The sequence below is a fragment of the Epinephelus moara genome, chromosome 7 (genome assembly GCF_006386435.1).
Source record: "Epinephelus moara isolate mb chromosome 7, YSFRI_EMoa_1.0, whole genome shotgun sequence".
NCBI classification, from domain to species: Eukaryota; Metazoa; Chordata; class Actinopteri; order Perciformes; family Serranidae; genus Epinephelus; species Epinephelus moara.
The window spans coordinates 7,221,691-7,234,498 of NC_065512.1; the positions used below are offsets into that span (position 1 = coordinate 7,221,691).

General features: G+C 42.3%; 1 protein-coding gene across 2 annotated transcripts in view; it reads left to right on the forward strand.

Annotated features, from left to right (window-relative positions):
- il1rl1 (interleukin 1 receptor-like 1) overlaps nucleotides 1-12,808 on the forward strand; it is a 331,020-nt gene that overhangs the window by 38,088 nt on the left and 280,124 nt on the right. The window lies entirely within an intron of this gene.

A 12,808-nucleotide genomic window follows, 5' to 3' on the forward strand; every position in this document is an offset into this window, starting at 1 on the left:
TTTACATGTCGTTTTCTATATGTTCTCTGACATTTATCCTAACGTTATGAGGCGGTCTTTGTTGAAAAAAAGCTTGTTTAGTGGACTAACTTTGCACTTGAAGGTTGCCCGTTCACTTAGGTTTTAACAGGTCTGACGCTACTATGCGCCCCGGCTGTATCTAGGCTAATGGCTAACATGCTAACTATTATTTTTATGTCACTAGTCACTTGAAACAAATTTAGGACGATAGGAGACAGGTTGAAATAAACCGAAATTTCCCTTTAAAAGGCTGAATTTCAAGGAGGGTACGTCATCAAATCTGGTCGAAGGACTGTTTCAGTGTCATGGATACTTTGAATTCTTCTAAGGACTGAGTCCTCCGATGCATGTGTGTATCCTCAGGGGGCTTTAAGTACCAACACTTCTTTGCGCATGATTTTGGGGTCTCTTCAATGACGCACACCTTGGCAATTGCTAGCCTGTTCCCATATGTGTTTAATGAATGTTATGTCTTGCCTAGCCTCTGTAGTCCTACTAAGGAAGCATCCTTGTCTTTTGGGAAGTACCAACTAGCTCTGGATAGGGCCTTTTGTGTTCGGCCACTGTATTGGCCAACGTGAAGAGATCTCGGTTGGTTGCCACCTGCAACCTCACTGCCTGATACCACCAAATCCTTCACACGAGACCTTTAAAAGGGTTCATTTATATCAGAGAGAATACATTATTTTCTCACGTGTCTCTGGTGGCATCAAGCAATGCAGATGGTTTTATTCACCCAGGATTTGAGTCCATCTATAACTATATGTAAAAAAAAATTTCTGAATCAAAATGTAACTGGTGGACTCTAGTGTTGTCTGTGTTGTGTTGATATGAGGAGGCCCAGACTGTGAATATCCTTGGAGGTGATCTCTGTTTATTCCTGACAGCAAGAGTTAAAAACACCTGTCAAACGCGACCATATTAACTCTAGCCCCGACACAAATTAAGGCCCCGTTTATATATATTTATATATTATATTTATTCAACTGAAAACGGTAAACTTTAGTTGCGTTTTGGCCGATCGTTTACACGACAGCGGCGTTGTAGAAGAAGGCGCTTCAGCGCAGACGCATGGCGTCATGCCGTGGTGTTGCTTTGCAAATTTACACTGCCACCCATTGGCCTGGCGTGCATACTACAGCGTTTCCAGTGGATTTTGCGGCTCCGTGTGAACGGGGATCGTTTCAATAACGTCGTCATATAAACACAGAAGTTTTTTAAAACGCAAAGGACAGACTTTTCCGTTTCTAGAGAAACCGTTGTCGTCTAAACAGGGCCTAAGTGACACAGAAATTACTACGAGAGCAGTGTTGCTTACCTCTCCCACGGAGCACAACAGCAAAGGAAAGAGAAAAGGCAGGAGACATAGGGATGAACATAGGGATGCAGAAACTAAGTATCGAATGCTCCACATATTGACTATGGAGGCCTAAGCTGATCTCAGAGGTGAGTAATTTTAGAACCTGGGAAAGTAAAACCAAAACTATTAGAGGTAGATGTGAGAATATTTAGTTGAACTGGACCTTTAAAGTCTTTTTGAGCCTTTTATTTGAATGACTGAAGAAGAGTGATATGTCTAGTAATACTATACAAATGTACTAATAATGCACTCTGAAAAGGGACATTTTCAATAATGTTGCTTTCAGTTTTACATTTAGGAACATTTTGAGGCTCAACATCGACTTGAAGACTTTTAGTCATAGAATTTTTATATGGTGTCATTGGCACTTTGACTGAAGTGACTGATCTGAATAGTCTATAAGACCAAACCAGCAGTACAAAGTGTGACTCCATCAGTGTAACATTCTTTATTTCCTGCACCTTTTTGTCTAAAGTTGCACAAACAAGCTGCTTAAACTGTGTTTTGTGACTTTTATTTGCCAAGAAGCTGTATAGACCTGAGGGGAATCTGATGTGTGCGTTCAGATGTCCGTCTGTGTTGTGCATTTGCATCCATGCGTGCTCTGCATATGTCCCCATGTGCCCTTTTACCCCCTTCGCCTGCTGCAGCGGGCTCTAGACATGACTGTGGACTGCTGGGCGGGACGTGTGTGCGTCTGTGTGTGTGTGTGTAAATGTGCATGTGTCAGCAGAAGCAGGACAGCGGCACGCTTCCACTGAAAAGAAAGGGGGATGAGTGTGGTGGCGGGGGGGTGCTGGGTGACGTTTGGCCCGGCAGCTGGGAGCTGCTCCGTTCTTTTGTTCCTCTTTGACCCCAGCTGACCCGGCACTCGCCCCAGTGTCACACACACACTCTCACACGCACCTGCACGCGGTCAGACACATGGTCGCACATACGCGCACACATACAAGCATGCAGCATATATGTTAATGTGAATGTTTGCTAATACACAGCACAGACACACTGTGTTCAATAGGCCAGGCCCTGTGGGGACGATCTATCATGACTTAATCAGGGAGCTGTGAGTCTGGGTATGTGTGTGTGTGTGTGTGTGTGTGTGTGTGTGTGTGTGTGTGAGTGCTGTATGTACTCTGAAAGACATTTCATGAGAGCTGTGAAGATGAAATTCCATGACGGTTCCATGACTTTTCATGATCATGCCAAAGTGCCTCCAGGACTAAACTGTCCGTTCATTTCCTGGTTTGTCTCTGTCCAAAATTTCCCATATTAACCCGCACTCTCACTGGGAAAATTCCCCGATGTTCTCTTCCTGGAATAAAGCTGTCAAAATCCCTTTAGGCTCCAGGAACCCCAGCAACATCAGGGAGCCTGGAGCACCGGTTTTTAGTTTTCTAGTTTTTCAGTGTTTATTACCTCCGCCAAGGAGGTTATGTTTTCGCCGACGTTTGTTTGATTGTCTGCAAAATAACTCAAAAACCTCTGAACGGATTTTGATGAAATGATTGTCTGCAAAATAACTCAAAAACCTCTGAACGGATTTTGATGAAATTTTCAGGAAAGGTTGATAATGGGACAAGGAACAGATGATAAAATTTTGGTGGTGATCGGTTGAAGCGAAGTGGGTAAAATAATAAAATGGCGGGAAGTCTGAGCTGCTTGGCGGAGGTCTGCGCTCTCCGAGTGCTTTTCTAGTTTTCTTCTGCAACACTTCTGAAAGTATCTCTCCTTATTTACGTTTGCTCTTTGGCAATAGACAAAAGTGTGTTGTGTTTGATTAGCAGCCTCCGGGGGTGCCGATGTGAAAGTGCCAAGAACTGCAGTTCCTCTAATGGCCACTTGAGGCTGGCTCCAAGAGTGAGTCAATACCTACAGACCCACATGTTCGAATAGAACTCATGAGCCTGTGTTTAGGACTTGGAGTCATCCAAATATTTCCACCTATGAGGTTGTGAGTACAACAACATGGGGCGTTCGTATGGACTCTTTTAATGACACGGTAAACACCATTTGAAAGCAACATTAACATTTTCAGCCGTACCACAGAGATAAACTTGTTTACAGCCTGGTGCAAAAACGATTTTGGTCCTAATGTCCCCATTCATGACAACTGTGTGGCTGTACATTTTTGTGTAACTCAACTGATTTAATGTTTTTAAGACTTAACACCTCATTTCCATGCAGGTTTGTTAATTTTGAGTGTGTTTTGGTGTCCATTGTTTTGGAATATGCACATGGAGCAGTAGAGACAAAATGCATGGCAGAGAATTTATAAGGATCTTGGCCTTTTAGATGTGTAGCCAGTTTTGTGGAATATTTTGTATGACGTATGATCCACTGTGCACGCACTCTATAGCCCCGTTTCCACCAAACACTTTCAGTATGGTACCTTTGGAACCAACAGTAACCCTTCAGACATGGTACCTAGACCCTAGTGTTTCCACTGCAAACAGTACTTGTTTATCGTCCACAGAACGAGGCTGCACGCCGACATTTTCAGAGCAAAATAGAACAGACAGGAGTGAGAGTCTTCAGAAATACCGGTTTTGAATACTGAGTCCTTCTCAGGCAAGTGCAGGGGTCTAGTGTTTCCAGAGCTCACAGGAACAATTGAAAATCCACTCACTACTAAAAGTTTAGGTCATCCAAGAGAGACAATAAAAACTTAAATAATGGTCAAAGTTGTCATATTGAAATTTAAAATTGTGAATGTGGATTCATGTCTTAAACTCATGCATTAAGTAACATTACAAGTAACGTTCCACCTTATAAGTTTCTAGTAGTTGGTCCAGTGAATTCAGTCAAGAGGCAGCAAAACATCCTTTCATTTTATAGTTACAGTCACTAATAAAACTCCACAGTATGAACAGTGGTTACATGAGCCTCAGAACCAGACACAACTCAGCCCTGAGCAGAGTGACCGTCCTCTACTGACCAATCAACAGACTGCAGTGTTCACAGCTCCACCTTTTAGTACCAGATCTGTGTGCTAGGTACCCCAACAGAGGGGGGACCAAACATAGGGACGGTACAGAACGGTTCTATTGGTACCATCCACAACTTTTCACAGTGGAAATGGAAAAAAGGCGTACTGAACTGAACTGAACTGAACTGAACTGAACTGAACTGAACTGAACTGAACCAGACTGCTCAGTGGAAACGGATGACTGTCATCCATAGTTGCAGTTCCTCTTTGGAAACTACAATTCCAAAGATGCTGACCAGGTTGCTGGCGAGGTTTTATTGGTCTGAGTTATGTGGTAAATCTCAGCAATGTGTCCTGCTTTGTGTGGCTGCTGAATCACTCCATCTCCATTACACCAAACACGAGCCTGCGCAAACAGCAGGTGGTGTGTGCATGTGTGTGTGTGTTTTCCTGCTGCCTCCTTGCCTCCTTAAATGACCCAGAGGGCACTGGGCCTTAGGCCAATCTTTTGTGTCTTCAAAGTCCTCGCTGACCCTGTCCCATCCCCCTCTACACACACACACACACTCACACACACCATGTGGTCTGGTCTGGTTTGTTTGGCTACCCTCTCCATATAGGTAGGAGCATGTGTGGGGGCTGTTAGTACAGCATTATGCCTATGAAGTGTGTGTGTGTGTGTGTGTGTGTGTGTGTGTGTGTGTGTGTGTGTGGATGATACCAGCTGGACTACCTCTTCCTCTCCCTGTATCCACCTCTCAGGCCTTGTTAAGGGACCAGAATAATCCCTGGTGCTTGGCTCAGTGTTTACGCAGTGGGCTGAAGGCAGAGCTGGTGCAGCCTCTGCGCCTGCTGTTTCATTACAGACACACATTCATCCGTCCCTCTGCCTGGATTATCTTCACACCTTCTCTTTCTTCTGTCCTCTCTTCTTTTTCTCCTCACCCATTTGGATGAATTGTGTGAAAGGGTCACACCTAAAGCCCAGCTCAGACCAAAGATTTACAGGGAGATGCATTAAAAGTTTTAAGTTTATTTACTTTATTAATCCCCCTGAGGGGAAATTCAATGTTTGCTGTCAACTACTACTTGAGATGCGCTGTTCTGTTACGTTATAAAAACCTGCCAGTTCACACTAATGCAACTAGATGAGACTGTGGATCATCTCTATGCAACACTTCTGTTCTGATTTGCAGCTTTTCAGGTTTATTTTGTGGCTGTGACTAACGGGCTTCAGTACAAGCCGACTGGCTGTAGTAACAGGTGACAAGCTTCACGTCCTAAAACCAGCCGCCAGCGATTTGACCAGCTGAGTTGCAGGTGACGCCATCAGCCGGCTTGAGTCGAGCTCAGATGAGTCAGTTCACACCGATTCAACTTTTCTCTGCAATGTTCCACAATGGTTTCATCTCGTCGCAAAATCATTGGTCTGACCTGGGCTTAACACTAATCTATGGACAGATATCTGCACATCTTCCGAAACATTGGCCATTTCCCTCCCTCCTTATCATCGCCAGTCTATAGCTATTTAACATTAAATCAATTAGCTGTCAGCTATTTAGTTAGATTGATTTAATCGGTTTGAGTGATGTTTTGTGTTGTGGACAGAACAAGATATTTAAGGACGTAATTTTGGCCTTTGGAAAACACTGATCGACTTTTTATAGACCAAACAACTAATTTATTATTAGTGAAGAAAATCAACATAATATTAATCAACAGTGACAATAATCTCGAGTAGCTTGCAGCCCTACACTTAATCCTAACTCTTTTGCTGTAATCAAACACATTAGGATAATTTTCTGAGGGGGATCGTTTCAGTGAGGAGGTTGTGTAACTAACTGGACCGCACTGTTGATAATGACAATGTTAAATGAGCTCTGAGCAACACTGGTAATAAATCAGACAGAAAACAGACACAGAAATATGGACATGAAAAGGCTAAATAATAAACATTTTTATCACTACTGCATAAAATGTCAAACACGGACATATAGAAAATCAAGTAAGATACGATAATATATTGATATTTTCATAAATATTAATAGTTGTTGTAGGTTGACTGTTGGAGCTTTCACAGAATACTTACAAAGAGATTTTTGGAAAGTGATCATCAGTGATGTGGATGCAATGACTCAGTGGGTAAATGCAAATCATAGAACAGCTGCAGTCTGGTAAGTTCAGAAAGTTACACCACTTTACTGTAACACAGCCTGTAAAACCAGGAAAAGGAAACACTTACAATACTATGATATCCAAAATCAATGATGATATCTACCCAGCCTCAGTGTGGGCTTCCTTAAATAAAAATAAAGTTTAAAAAAAGTGTGGTTTTGCCCCGCTGTGTGTGAACACAGCAACACAGAGCAGTTGAAAGGATCTGCAGAGGTCATTAATTTAATAAAGGTACAAACCAAAGTGAGATAATTGTGGATTACGTGGGCCGCAGACATGAGAAAAGCTTATTAAAAAGAACTGCAATAACAGGCTTTTACTTTCACGTCAGATTTGGTGGCACTTCCATATGTTTCCTCTTTTGTTTGAGATGGAGAAGCCACACAGGTCAAATAGAACTACTCCGATTTATCTTGTGTAAACAGCGGCTACGCTGCAGCAGCGTCGTGCCACGCTGTGTTCGAGAGGCTGGGTAAGGTGCAGGCAGGCGGCGGGGAGTGGGACACCTGTTCATCCTGCGACTAGAAGCAGATGGTCCACATGGCTCCTGCTCCCTGAGGGGAAAACCTGTCAGCTGAGCCCCAATTAAGGAGTCACTGCAAGTCAGAGAGGAGCAGGGTGGGGGTTGGAGATAGAGAGCAGAGAGGGAAATGATAATAAAATGACTTTAATGTGATAAATTAACTAACTTGTGATTGTAATATAGATACTGTTTGATTTATACTGTTTGACTTGTTGTTATGCCAAGCTTCTTCTTTTTTTCTTTGATGTTGCAGTGACTCATCACGGCTCACTGGTGTAATCCTAACATGATTTATAACAACATATGAAACCATTTTTGGTGTGAAGCTTTGGTGCAGTGAGGCTAATCTAATAGTTTTTATTATCAGGTCCTATATACATATATATACATTTTTATGGCATTTGTTCAGTTCCTTTTTGAGTAAATCCTAAATGCTCCTGAGCTTACTTCTGTGAGAATTGTGTTAGTTAGGAGTGACACAACCCAATCACTGTGATAAATGTCAGCAGTACGGGTTTGTGAAACCACACATATTTTGCATTATGTAGCAGATATGTGGAAACCTTGTGTTTCTTTACATTTCAGTTTTGAATTTTATGTTGTGACAACACTGTGGTTGCATTGTGGATCAGTTTTAGCACAAGAGTTAGGAGAGGATCATTCCCTGGTTTTAAATATCTGGTTTTGTCGCTACAAACATGGCTGGAAATGTTACTAACTCTTTTTGAAAAATAAATTTCATTACAAACACTCCTGGAAATGTCCCAAACTGTTACTGTTGAAAAGAACTGCTTTTGCCACTACAAATACGTCTGGAAATGTCCCGACTTATTTTAAAAAATATGCCGTCTTTTTCTGCTACAAATATGACTGGAAATGTCCCAATATGTTAAAAAAAAACAACAACAACAAAAAAATACTTTTGTTGCTACAACCATCTAAAAAAACAAAAAACGACCAGTTGTTAAAAAATACCTGCTTTTGCTGCGAAAAACATGGCTGGAAATGTCCCAACAATAATAGATAACCTGCTTTTGTCGCTACAAAAAACAGCTGGGAATGTCTGGAGTGCTTGTTAAAAAATAAAATAATGTTGCTACAAATGCTGCTGGAAATGTTCCAAACTGTAGTTAAGAAATACTCACTTTTGCCAAAAACAAACACGCCTGTAAATGTTACAAACTCTTGTTAAAAAGTAAATTTTCTTGTTTCAAACACTTTTGGAATTGTCCCAAACTGTCATTAAAAATAAGTGCTGTTGTTGCTACGAACATGGTTGTCCTGACCTGTCGTTAAAAAAAATACCCATTTTTGCTGCTACAAACACGGCTGGAAATGTCCTGAACACTGGTTCAGAAAATACCCATTTGCTGGTTTTAAACAGCGCTCTGATGCTGTCTGTTGCTTGACAGCTGTCTCACCCTGGTGTCACGCCATCCACCATCCCCTTCACCCTGATGAATAACCCAGCTCATATATATGTAATCTGAACCACATCACTTTAGAAATATCAGTGTTGGTTTTAACTTTTACAAACATCCCGTTTAAGGCCTCAGCTGATTACAGTAGGAGTGGTGACTATAAATCAAGTTGCAGGCGTGTTTGGTAAACTAACCCAGAATAGGCCACATGCCATACGATGCAGTTGAGGCCAAACAGACGCTAGGCACATTTGCATGTACAACACCAATGACATTTACTGTAATAACTTTAAGAAGGTGCTCAACCCTGATGAGATAAATGTTGTGGCTTAAGACTGAAATGGAAACTACGCCTGGCAGATTTGCATTTTCTGTGCTGGGCATCAGGGAACATTTACTGAGCATGCAAAGGCCTGCATACAGTCTATGTTACCAAGCTGGCAGCAAGCCATCGGCGCTGGGTTCCAAAGCTGACCTAAGTTTGTGTGATGGAGTGATAAAGAGAAACGCTCCCATATATTAGTCATAAAACAGCAGTCAAACATTGTACAGGATACACATGTGTTAAATGGTTCTGTTCCACCCTGCACACACACACACACACACACACACAATCTCAGAAACACACTTAAATCTTTTTTGCGCTGTGCTTTGATTCACACAGACAGTTAATGCGTCCTAAAACTTTGTGGTTGCGTGATGTGTTATCAGTTTCAGGCCATCTCTACATGGATACAGATACTTTAAAATTAATATTTCCCCAGTCGTCCGTGAACTCTTTGCAGCGGCACCAAGTTTTAAATGTGCAGTAGTCATTAAATGATGGAGTGCTAACAAAATGTAAACAAACCGGTTGTTTGGCGTTGTTGTTGTTGCTGTCTCTGGGTCATGCTCATTACACAAAGCAACAGCAATCAGCGTGCAAATGAGGTTATGATGTCATTGTTTCTCAAGCGTTCCAATTACATGTCCACACCATAGATTGTATAAAAAGATGGAGGACATTACAGCTCCCCAAAATTTAAGCCAGATCATCTTGATCGCCTCCTGGTGGCTGGCTGAAGTATAGGTCAGAAACCCCGCCTCCATCAATGTTAGCAAATGAGACCAAACTAAGAACTCAAATAAATGTTCTTATCGATGATGTGTGTTTGACTGTTTGTTTTTCTGATAAGTTTGGTTATAACTAGTAATTTGATTTTTGAAAAAAGAGGGATTGAGGTCATGATTGACAGCTGCTCACTGTAGCAGCTCACTATCAATGGTGCTGCTCGTGACTGTTTGGACGGGTGTACTGGTGGAAACTCGATATCGGCGGAGATTGCTGCTGCGTAGACTCTGGCTCCAAATGGCGTCACTAGCGCAAGAAGGCAGCAGCTGTATCCGGGATATTTTGGCTTTATGTTTGTACAGTTAGGGTCAGTGGAGACAACATCGTCCATCTTTATACCACACAGATACAGAGTAACCGGAGTTTGGAAAGATCTGCACCTTAGAAGGTTTTTAAAAAAATCTTTAAGTGACCTAAAACTCTGTTTGCATGTGGACTAGAGGCCAAAAGGTAGAGGAAAATACAAATTTTTAAAAATATCTGATGACTAGTGAAAGTCAAGATTGGTGTTTTTGCCAAAAAGTGTTTATGGGAAGTCAAGAAACTGGCACAGAAGGAGTCGTGCAGTTACACAAGGCAGAGGTTTGAAGGCACAAAGTATGGTCAAAGTATGAAAACTCCAGTATTGCTGCCAAGGCAGTCAGAGAGGTAGCTGAGGAGCTCTGAACCTGACAAAACAGTCAATGTTGGCTAAAGCGGTGGATATATAGTCGACTGGGCCTGATGACTAATTGTAGGCAGGTGTGTAGGCAGGAGGCTGCAGGTGATGAGCTGCAGCTGGAAACACACTCCTCTCAGGCTCCACCCTGTTTTCCAAACATAGATTATCAGGCTTCAGTGGCTGATACAAAAAGTCCCTTCAGACACATATAGAGGCTGATTTTAAAGATGCTACATTCACATTGTTCTATAGTCTCTGATTTCTGAACGTCATTTCCCAGTAATCATCTCTCATTCAGCCTGTGTGGGCCCGGCTGTGACATCTTCTTGCCTACATTGTCAGCTGTTGATGATGACATCGTATCATGTTCATATCAAACTGGAAACATGACACACATCACTCCCTGTGAGACAGGAAGACACCAGCAATCAGCATTTGTTTTGAGGGCTGAACTGTAAACCACATGAGGTTGAATAAGGGTTGGGTATCATCTGCAAAAAGAGTTTTGGTACTTTTTCAATACTTTAGTCTGATAAAAACAAACATGTTTCTGTAAAACCCTTTTTAATTTGACAAGAGGAATCAAACCTTGCAAATGTTAAAGAGACAGTTCACCCCAAAACCAAAATAATGTATATTTTTCCTCTTAGCTGTAGGGCTATTTATCAGTCTAGATTGTTTTGGTGTGAGTTGTCGAGTGTTGGACATATCAGCCATAGAGATGTCTGCCTTCTCTCCAATATAATGGAACGAGATGGCACTCAGCTTGTGGTGCTCAAAGTGCCAAAAGATACATTTGAAAAACTCAACATCAGTGTCTCTTTTCAAAAGTCATGACCCAGTTACACAAGATAATCCACAGACCTTGTTGAGAGCAGTTTCATGTGGGGACTACTTTCTTCCTACTGAACTACAACCACCAACCGTATCACTGTGCAGAAGGAAGTGTGCATCTACTCGTCAATGAGAGGCTCATGTTCATGCCAGTGTGAGATGTAAACATTAATGGAGTCCTCCTTGGCTGAGCTGTAACATTAGCTAGCTCAGTGGTGCTAGGTGAGCTAGCAACACATTCTCACTCCAACATCATCACATAATGACTTTCCATATCCAGATGCGACGTGCAAGGTACCCTGGGTGTATTGGTTGTTGATGTTCTTCTTTCAAAATAAAAGCACTACATCGGTACAAAACCGCAAATGGACATTTTTTTTCCCTTCAACAACTAACACACATGGTTGGGTTTAGGAAAAAAAAGAACAGTGAAAGTCGATGTTTGTTTGACCCATCCACCACCACTCCCGCCCGGCCCTCTTGGGCTTTCGCCACCTTAACTTTAGTCCTTGTCCCACTGCATTCCCCCCGGCGCCACCGGGGCTGTTAAACTATAATGGCAACTGGCCGCATATCATGCTGACGTTAAAGGACGCCTTTTTTTGTTGGTTTCCGACGCTGCAAGTCACTGACCAATCGCTGGATTTTGAAGACTCCGGAGTGAGAACGGGCTCGAGCTAGCAGTAGATGCATGCTTCCTTCTGCACAGTGATTTGGTTGGTTAGAGTAATTTGGTAGAATAAAAATTGTTCCAACATGAAAACGCTCACAAGGTCTGTTTGATTTTGGGGTGAACTGTCCCTTTGAATGTTATCTAAACACAAGCACTTGTACAAGAACGCTGTCAAAATGAAACTGTGACTATGACTCTGAGCTGGCCTCCGACGCTGGATTTCCGTGTTTGATAATTATCAAAGCTCTGCTGTGTCAAAGCAGCCTACAGCCTCAGAGCTGCGAGGGTGGCTGTTGACTCTTGTTCCTAAATTTAAACAAGATGCAATTTTTTACTCTAAGATTTTGATCTTTTCTCTGCAAAGGTAGAATACTATCTCCTCTAACTGCTCTAGGATTTACTTAATTTTGTTTTATTTGGGTATTTGCACCAGTATTGTCTGAATGATTGGGTAAGAGTTCAGTTTCTTCTTGACAGGTTGTTTTAGCATGTATTCACACTTCTTCTGTACTCTTTTCTACTGAAGGTTAAATCATGTTTTGTTCCGTTGGCAGTGTTGGGAGAAATAATAAACCTCCTCCTTTCTGAAGGTAAAATGGTCTGGTAACTGGAACTGTTTAAGTCCAGCCTGACAGGCAGCCCGTCTTTGTCTCTGACCTCCTCTGAGCCTATAAGTAATACCCCTCCTCACAATCAGAGGCCTTTGAAAAGATGCCGCCATTTTGTCCGGGCCGTGCCCAAACAATGACGCTCTGCTCTCGCTTTTTTTTCCTCCTTTTCTCTTTTCTAACTTTTTTTTCCTTTTCTGCCTCTTGTTAATTTGAAGGCTTTTTCCCTTCACAGCTTCCTTCCCCACCTGCTAACTTTCCGTCAGACATATGTACACACACACACACACACACACACACACACTCCTAACACCCATTTTGGAAGCACACACTACTTTTAACATAATTCGTCTCATTGTCTGAGTCAAGCCAATCCCCCACCAATGAAACAAAGAGGTCGAAGGCGGCAGCCGTCCCCAGTGGGCCAGGTGTTCCGCAGGGCTCAATTCTGGGTCCTGTTTTTTTTTTTCACTCGCTCTTTCTCCTCATGTATCT